This window comes from Humulus lupulus, chromosome X, assembly GCF_963169125.1.
Source record: "Humulus lupulus chromosome X, drHumLupu1.1, whole genome shotgun sequence".
In the NCBI taxonomy this organism is placed as follows: Eukaryota; Viridiplantae; Streptophyta; class Magnoliopsida; order Rosales; family Cannabaceae; genus Humulus; species Humulus lupulus.
Window position 1 is genome coordinate 99,252,454 of NC_084802.1, and position 10,761 is coordinate 99,263,214.

The window sequence follows — 10,761 nt, forward strand, 5'->3', positions numbered from 1 at the left end:
GAGGGACCCTCGCTATGCGAGGGTGCTGCCCTGTTGCGCCGCCCGTGTCTTCAGCCTCGATTTCACGTGACCTGCGTAGACCAGCCTCGGCTCCTAGCGTATCGGCCACACATGACGCATACAGGATGAAGCCTCCTTGGCATTAGCATGAGGGGTACTTAGAGACACTTAGTGGGAATGCCAAGCCAGCATTGGGTACCAAACGTGTATTGATGAGGACAACCGGGTACAAGACACGCGTACTGACACGGGGCGTACGGTTGTGGAGAGAACAAAGGTACGGCCCCGTGACCTGCATCTGAGGAGTAGTGGCGGTACGGACCTGTACGAAGAGTAGTGGTACCACTTGGCCACCCCCAACCATACGCCAGAGCCGACAGTACTATGTCCTAGGCCACGACTCTGACATCATCAGGGTAGACACCACTACGCCCTGAGCCACTACACTATCAGAGTACCTGTGTACGACCCTATCGTCTGGGACTTGTCTGTATCCAGGGCCAATAGAGCCCCCTATAAATAGGCCCCAACCCCTCAGGTTAAGGGGTTGGAAAATTGAGTGTATGGGGGGACATTTTAGAAATACATGATCTTTGTTCCATTGTTGCTTTGGTTTTTTCTATTGATTGAAGTTCTTTCCTCTTGATTCTAAGCTACCCTTACTATAAAAATCTTAGTTTTCTAACCTTTAATCGTTGACGAGATTTTACGAAGGACTATTTCCATTGGATAAGAGCATGTTTGATGCTGCAAATGGTGGAGCACTGGTGGACAAGACTCCTGTTGCAGCTAGGAGTTTAATTTCTAATATGGAAGCCAATTACCAACAGTTTGGAGTTCGTCATGAGTTTTCAGTTAAGGGAGTAAATGAGACAAAATCTAAAGTAGAGCAGTAGCTTGCGTAGTTGAATAGTATGGTTAAACAAATCGCCTTAGGTCATCAAGTAAGACCTTGTGGGATATGTCGGGTGGTGGGGCATCCTATTGATGCTTGTCCCACTCTCCGAGAGGCAAAAACTAAGCAAGTAAATGCAATTGGTGGGTTTCCTGGGCAACCAAGACAACAATATGATCCCTATTCAAATACTTATAATGAGGGATGGAGGGATCATTCTAATTTAAGATATGGGAACGAACAACAAGGAGCACCTATCAGACCACCAAGGTTTAACTACCAACAAAGGCCTCAACAAGCCTATGCACCCCATCCTCAACAACCTCCTATTGGAGTCCCATAAGATCAGGAACCATCAATATCAGACATGCTTAAAACTTTGGTGGCTTCCAATATACAGACTCAAGTAATTCTTTAGTGTACTCAAGCGTCTCTCAAGAATTTGGGGAACATAATAGGACATATTGCTACATATATAAGCAGGCTTGAAGCTCAAAATTCTAAACGATTACCTCCCCAGTCAGAGAGGAACCCAAGAGAAAATGTAATTGCAATAACACTGCAAAGTGGTATACAATATGAGCCACCCACACAACCTTCATCACCAACTCCAGTGAAAAAGCAAGTACTAGACAACTCCATCCATGATGAACCATCAACGCACAAAAAAGTCACATAAACCAACTATGCCAAACTATGTCCCTCGTTCGCCTTTTCTAAGCAGATTGAAAAAGTTTAAGAAAGAGGAAGCTGACAAGGAAATTCTTGATACTTTTCTCAAAGTTGAGGTAAACATTCCATTACTTGATGCTATTAAACAAGTGCCTTATTATGCTGAATTTTTTAAGGAGTTGTGCACGAATAGGAAGAAATTGAAGGGTGGTGAGAAGATAAGTGTGGGGGAGAACGTCTCTGCTGTTCTCCAAAAGAAGTTGCCACCAAAATGCAAGGATCCTGGAACCTTTACAATTCCTTGTATGGTTTGGAATAAAAGGATTGAGCGATGTATGATAGATTTGGGAGCATCAATCAATGTCATGTCATATTCAAGATATGGTTCCTTAAATCTTGGGCCACTAAAGGAGACAAGAGTTATTATTCAACTAAATGGCCGCATTAATGCTTATCCTTTAGGGGTGGTTAAAGATGTCCTGGTGAAGGTTGATGGACTTGTCTTTCCAATGGATTTCTATATAATTGAAATGGGGGATGCATCAATACACAATCTGACACTAGTTTTATTTAGGAGGCCATTCTTGATGACAACAAATACAAAGTTGGATGTTAGAGCAGGAACGTTGACAATGGAATTTGATGGTGAAGTTATCAAATTCAATGTGTTTGATTCTCCTGGTAAGATCAAAGGGAAGGAGACTTCATTGAAATACCCAACATAAAGATCTTGAGAGCAGCATTCTATCGAGTTAATGACATTAAACCAAGCAAACTTGCGAGATTTTTTCTTACCCTTATCATTTTATTTTGCATTGATTTTTTATTTAGTATATGCCTTGAGGACAATGCTTAAATTAAGTGTGGGGGAAGGGAAAACTGCCTATTTTATTTTTATTTGTCACTTCTTTAGTTGTTATTTGTGTTTGTGTTGTTTAGTTGTTTTACGTTGTCATAAGCATGGTTGTGTTGAAAGTCATTTGTCGATGATAAAACTTTTGATTGAGATGAGACTACTTCTAGGAAGTTGATGAATTTTGCATGAATTAAGTCCTTAACTCTTGTGTGGTTGTTACTTGCATGATCTTCGATTTTTAAACATAATGTGTGTACAATAGATTTACCTTATCACTATTGTTTGGAGATATTTATGCATGCTATCATCTGTATTATATAGTCTCGACCACTCTAGAAATCATTGATTAATTGTTTGAGGTGAAATCCTCTGTACACATGATTAGGAAGATGATTAAGGCAAGTTATTTGAATCGATTGAGCCTTTCAAGCTTACCTATGAAATTGAATACCCTAGTTTCCCATTTTTGAGCCATAATGACTAATCTTTTTCTTTTATAAGCCAATATCTAAACCTTTATAGCATGAAAATTTTATCTCTTTTTGTGACCTATTACACCATAGTTTTATATGATTGTTTGATTTGGTGGGTTGGGTTATGGATTGTAAGAAGGGAAAGTTGTATTGGTTTGTTGATTATAATGTGAAAGTATATGATCTACTATTTCTTCCAATGAGTTGAATTGAAAAGAAAAAAAAATCTGCATTGAGAAATATTGAAAAAAAAACGTTTTGCAAAAGTATAAGCGTGGGAGAAATAATAAGATCAATGTGGAAAGAAAAAATGGAATGATTATGTATTTTCTTGAATTGTATGGGAAATTTGGGGGAAGATCTAGAGAATAGAAAAAAAAAATAGGCTATGGTGTGATTTAAGCTTAAATATTAATTTTTCATCTACCTTTAACCTTAACATTATATTACAAACTTTTAAAGACCTTTTGATTCTTGACTATGTGTGTTTACATTAGTGAAAAATAATTGGTTAATGTCAATGGAGTGGACGCTTTTCATGAAAATATTTACTATACAAGAGACTTTAAAACATACTTTGGCATGTATAAATTGATTCGAATGTTTGTGTTTTGGTAAGTTTGATTGTGTATAATCATAAGAGATCAAGTTTAAGTGGTAACTAGCATTGAGTTGAAATTCTAAGGAGTGTGGAATTTGAAATTTTCCTATGACTTACTTGTCTGATCAATTTTTGAGACAACTAGCGCTTTCGACAAAACCATTGCTTATGTGTTTAATTTTTATTTTGTTTGCTCGAGGACAAGCAAATGTCAAGTGTGGGGGAATTTGATAAGTATCGAATATGTCTATTTTTAATTCATTATTCTTCTATGATTATGCACTTGATTATTTTTTTTATATATTTTTAATAAGTTTATTTTGTGTTTTTAGGACTTCCAAGACATTTGGGTGAAAAATAATGAATTTGGGATGTTTTACAAGCAATGGTTAAGCTCAGAATTACAAGTATGAATTTTCACACTCGATTTTGATAGTTTTCCATTGCTATTTTGAAAATCTTTTAAGAAATACAAGTTTTAGATATTTTTCTTAGCTTTCCATATCTTTTATAATCGTCCAATTCTGAGCTATATTGAGGAAGTTATGGTTAAAATATCGGCAGTGGCTGCAATTGAAGAAACACGAAAAAAATGAAGAAAACTACACATGTGCTGAAAATGGTCATTGGCCACGGCCAGCCTTATCCCAGGCTGCGACCTGGGGGACAAAACGTAGTGGCCATGACTAGAAATGTCCCAAATCACAGCCAGAGCCCAATATTATAGAAAATATATGTTTTAGTGGCTGCGGCGGCGACCACCAAGAAACATAGGCTTTGGCCAATCACTACAACAAATTTGATATACAATGACTCCCTACAATGTCTTACACCATTGGTGTAAGACATTAAAACTTATCAGGGGTTTTAAATGTCTAATGGTGTAAGACATTGAAAGTGCATATTAATGGCTACAATTGGAAGACATTAAAAATGGTGGAAGACGTTGGAAATAGGCTGGGGTAGTGTTTATGGGTACATCCAACGTCTCCCACTGGGAGACGTGCCACGTGTCCCACGTCTCCCAGTGGGAGACGTTGGATGTCTCCCTTTTATAATACCCATCTTCTTCCTCTTCCTCACCACACCAACCCGAGAGCATGCACAAACCAGAGAGACGAATTGGGGCTGCGATTTTAGGGTTCTAAGGTAAGTTTTTATTTTATTTTATTGTTTTTTAGTTAATTATTTTGCAAATAAATCATAGGTTTTGCATTAGGATGAGTAATATACATGATTTTGTGTTAGTTTTACATTTTTATGCATTTTTTTATATACATTGTAGGATTTTGTGGTTTTTCCATGGAAGTTTTTAGGGATTTATGATTTTTTAGTTTTTTTTTTTAATTTAACCTATCACATTGTATAGATTTCATTAGAGTATATATGTTCATGATTTTTTAAAATTTTTATCATTTTTTATTTCGAAATTTAGATATATTTTTGTATATATTTGAATTTTTTTTTTAAATTGTAACTATTTTGTTATATATATAGTTATGTTAAAATAAATTTATTAAATAATTTATAAAATATAAATATATGAAAATTTTTATGTTTTTGTTTATTATTAAGTTTTTAGGTTATGAAATTTTATATTGATTTTTTGTTGAGGTTATAATTAGCGGCACATTGAGATTTTTTTTATTTGTTTACCAATATCATTTACTATTATTAGATATTTAGTGATATTTGTTTAGTAATGTTTAACATATTAATTAATTTAATTTCATAGGTTGTGATTTTTGTGGTGAGATTTTAGAGAGTATTTTGCATCAAAATTCCTATATCAATCACACATTTGAGGTAATTAAGTTTCTAAAATTACAATAATACGGTATATATTGCTAGATATTTAGTGATATTTTATTTATTATTTATTAATTTAATTTTATTGGTTTGTGGATTTAATAGCGAATTTGATTACTAAGTGAAGTAATTTTGCTAGCTTTTGGATTAAAGATTGCAAGAGGTACATATATATTCTTTTACTTCTACTTTTAATATTATTAAACAAATGTTAGAGGAGTTTGAATATCTTAAATATTCATCCATAGTGAAGTAGGTTCTGAGATTAAAATTGTGTGCTGCGGTGATAACGGAAGGTTGAGAACTTGTGTGTAATAGTGAAGTAGGTTATGAGAAATTTGATTGTGTGCTGCGGAGCTATAAGGAAGAAAATTATTGTATGTTGTTTGAATTGTTTGTTTTGCTATTCACATGCAGATGGTTAGGTCACTATTATAGGGGAAATGCTGGCCGATTTTATCTAGGATAATAAACAATTAGTTTTATATAGACATTCTATAAGGAAGAAACTTATTGTATGTTGTTTGAATTGTTTGTTTTGATATTCACATGCAGATGGTTAGGTCACTATTATAGGGGAAATACTGCCCGATTTTATCTAGGATAATAAAAACTTAGTTTTATATAGACATACAAATTTATCACGTGCTTATTTAGTGTTGTTTCTTTTCTTTTCCATAGACATAGGAGAATATATGGATAAACAGTGGATGTCAGCGAATAGGTTATCTGCGGAATATAGGAACGGGGTTGATTTGTTCTTAAGGTTTTGTTCGGAAAATGTGAAAGACCCAAATTTCACTTATTGTCCATGTCTTAAGTGTGGAAATGTTAAAAGGATGGATCTTAAAAAGATTAAAGAACACTTATATTTCAATGGGATCGACAAGAGTTACACAATTTGGTATTACCATGGGGAGATAGCTCCGATTGCTCCAACTCTGCCAAGTAGACCAAAAGGAGTGAGGAGGAATATAGTGGAGGAGAACTGGGATCCATTAGATGAAATGATTGACGACGCACATTATGGATCAGGAGTAGACCCAAATAAGTTTGAGACACTCCTTAATGATGCCGAGAAACCAATTTACCCTGGTTGTACAAGATTTACAAAATTATCTGCGCTTCTTAGGTTGTACAATCTAAAAGCTAAACATGGCTGGAGTGATAAAAGCATTACTGAGTTATTTGGTTTCTTGAAGGAGTTATTGCCTGAAGATAATTTTTTTAATTGTTGATATAATTGTATACAGACTCCCTCTACAAGTAGGACCAAATCACAACGACCAAGAGCTCCATCAACACAACAACCTCGAGAAAGAAGACGACAACAAACTCCTCCAACACAATTGGCCCACACTCCATTGGAACGATTACAGAATATCGTATCTCATTGGGATGATGGCGAGTGTGTCAATCTAGGCATAGAGTCTGAAGTTTTTGATCAGGATATGTCTCACTGTTATATATTTAAGGATGACATACTTCAGTTTGCTCGAAAGGAGAAGATTGGACAAGCAGTACTCGTCAGCTACATGAGGTATATATCTCACAAATAAGTTTGTTCATTTAATTTTCTAATTTGATTTATTCATTCATATAACAATTTTTCATATTTTTGTATTAGGTTCATTTACAGATATGTGGTACAACAAGGTCGCCAAAATAAGTTTTTATTTGTCAATCCTAATATCATCGCCACTCAAGGGAGTTCATTCGACGATCGTGTTCAGAATCTGTTCAGACGTTGCAATGACGTAAAATCAAAAGAACAAGTTATGCTTGTCCCTTGGAACCATGGGTAGGTTTAAAAAGTTGTCATTTTTCTGACCCATATCAATAATTTCTTTGTTTAACATTTGAGCTATAATTTTTTTGTTTTTCTTATACAGTGAACATTGAATGTTGCTTATTTTGGCACCATATGCATATCATGTTTATTGTTGTGATCCGGTGAATTCAGAGCTAAATAGCCGTGAGGAGATTGTATCAGTGATCGTCAACACTTTCAATCTTTTTTTCTCTATGAATCTTCCTGATGTCGAGATCCCTGATACTCTACGCATTAAGCAACCTCAGGTAAGTAACTTTAGCAGAAATTTTTGAACATTTATAATAATTAAGTAGAATAATATGTATGCATTTTTTAAAAAGTTTCAATTTAATAATAAATTACTCATATTTTTAAATAACTAGTGTCCACACCAACCGGACAATGTGGCATGTGGATACTACTTAATGAGGATGTTGAAGGATTTGATTGAACATGCGAGTCCCGGGCATTACTTGAGAACAGTATTATTAATTAAAATTTACAAATTATTTTTGAAACTATAAATGTAATCAAATAATTAATTAATATATTTTACTTTATATTTCTTGCAGCTAACAAACACATCATATACAGAGGCACAAATTGATGAGTTGCGACAAAAATGGGCGACATATATGTTGCCGATAATCCAAAGTTACCGACCTCGTTGATAAGTTTTTTTTTTTAATTTTTTAACTCTTTCTTCATACACAATGCAATATTTGTTCATTTTGAATATTTCTAACAAATATTGTATTTCTTGTATATATCTAACAAATATATTTTTTTCTTTCAATTTAATTGATTATTAAATTAATTTAAATTTAGATTAAAATAATTTCAATTTAAATTAATATTATTTCAATTTAATTGATTATTAAATTAATTTAAATTTAGATTAAAATAATTTCAATTTAAATTAAAATAATTTCAATTTAAATTAATATTATTTCAATTTAATTAATTATTAAATCAAATTAAAATAATATTAATTATAAATTTATTTAATTTATTTTTTTTAAATGTAGGAGACTTTCAATGTCTCCTATTGGGAGACGTGGGATATATACCTACAATGACCCTAGCAACAACGTCTCACTAAGTGGAAGACATTGTAGACTTCCAATGTCTCCCAATTAAAGTCATAAACCCTCTATTTTGTTGTAGTGAATGATCAATTTTTTTTCTTAATTTTTGAATTTTTTATGTATTTTTTACAAAGATATTAAAGGGGTGAGGGTTAACTTTTATAATAAGTTTGGATTGCGAATTTTAGAGGCTAGAGTAGTAGAGGAGGAGAAAAGACATCATCATCTACATTCTTCAATCTAGTTTTTCTTTCTTCTCAAAACTCATTTATTTTCATTGAATATTTATGTTTGTGAATATAAATGTGATTATGGAGTAGTTTTCTTTATAGTTGAGGGTTATTTTAAAACATTAGACATGAGATCATGAGTGCATTGATAAATTTTATTCCTTCTATTCCCGTATATTAAATTATTTCTATTTTTCTAATTGAATGCTATGAATATTTGTGAGATCTTGTTAGGTGGCCAACTAATTAGGGTTTTGCATTATTCTACTGGGGAAATTTGAGAAATGTTGCATTAAATGGGGTCCTATGAAAAAATTATTCTAGCCACTCTATACATGTCATATTGGTCCAATTATTTCCCTTAGTCCCCAAAATACCCCTGGCATTTGTTTCCCACAGTCTCTCTGTATTCTCTCGGTCTCTCTCTATTCTCTCTCTCACTTTCTTACTCCTAAAGGAAAAAAACCCTCAAACCCAATTTAATCCGTCAGAACCCAAGCAAATTGGAGAAGCATTGTCTTCCACGACCAAGCATCTGTGGCTCGGATATTGTCGGAGTTAACGATCAGAGAAGGAAAAGAAGAAGAACGTCGAGCAAACAGACCAAGCTTTGAGGAAACAACCCCAAAGAAAGCAAAGGTGAGGGATTTCCTTTTTAATCTGCAATATGTGTATGTGCCTAGTTTTTTTTGTTGATTTTTGTTCATATGATAGATCAGGGCTGGAGATTTAAGAAATCAGGGTTTTTTTCGAGATTTTTTATGCACCTCGATAGAAATCGATAGGACTCGATAGTTTATGTTACTGTGGATGCTCAAAATCCCACAGTTATAAAAAGGCCAAAAGCGCGTGCTAAGGTCCCATAAACGTCTAAATACATGCCCGTGTCGTGAGGCCCTTGACCAACCATCTTCTCGCAAGGAGGCACACGAGGCTATTCTTGGCACGCCTAACACCCATGCACCAGGCGCCTCGTGAGATGGCATACCTCCGCGCACCCAGGTGTCTCGCACCACCTGCGTCTCGCGAGATGGCACGCCCCCACGCACCAGGTGCCTCACGCCACCTGCGCCTCGCGAGATGGAATGCCCCTATGCACCAGGTACCTCGCGAGATGGCACGCCCCCACGCACCAGGCGCCTCTCGAGATGGCACGCCCCCACGCACCAGGCGCCTCGCACCATCTGCGCCTCGTGAGATGGCATGCCCCCACGCACCAGGCGCCTTGCGCCACCTGCGCCTCGCGAGATGGCATGCCTCTGCACACCCAGGTGCCTCACACCACCTGCGCCTCGCGAGATGGCATGCCTCCACGCACCAGGCACCTTGCGCCACCTGCTCCTTGCGAGATGGCACGCCTCCGCGCACCCAGGTGCCTCGCACCACCTGCGCCTCACGAGATGACACACCTCCGCGCACCCAGGGGCCTCGTACCAAGGGCCTCTTGAACATGTAGCAGGGGAAGGTCAGAAAGGGCCTCACCACGATTCGACATGAAGCCAGAAGAGATACAGAATGAGCCTACAGACCAAGAAGAGTTAGAGTACGGATGATATGGTGTCCACGCTAGACAGGTATTGGTAGTACAAGAATGGTACATGGTCCGGACTCCCTCAACATGCTTATGAGGTCCGTACCCGACAAGTAGTGGAGGCATAATATGGTACCAAGACAGGAGTACTGTTGCAGACCCCTGACACGTACTAGAGTAGACCACCACTCTTCCGACACCACTACCCCTGAGACCACTCTCTTGACAGTGTACTTGCGTACCATCTAGTCCCCTGGACCACAATGTATCAGGGGCCATTAGAGACCACTATAAAAGGAACCACACTTCCACATGGAAAGGGGTTGGAAAAAAAATTGTAGCATCTAACCATAAGAAATACAAGTTCTTTTCACCATTTTCTTTCTACAACTATTCTCTAAGTTTCTGTTTAGATTTTTGAAGTTTTTCATTGATAAGCTCTACACTTTGATTTTTCTAATCTAACTTCGTTGACGAGTTCTCACCGTCAACAATTTGGCGCCGTCTGTGGGAAGAATAACTATCAAACCACTGTTCTTCTGTTGATTCTAATAAGAAAAAGATGCCACGACATTCGAAATGATTGAGAGAGCCACGGGAGGTGGAGGTCCATATCGATGGATATCAACTAAAAGCCTCTATGAAGGATCCTCCTCCTCCCGCAAACGTGGAGGCCCTAAAGGAGCCTGAGGTTCACGAAGATGAAAGGGAAGCCTCATCCCCGGCGGGCCCACCTGAGGAGGATTGTCCAAGGCCAACGGCTGCCCCAGCAAGGGGTGCCGTGAGTTCCTGC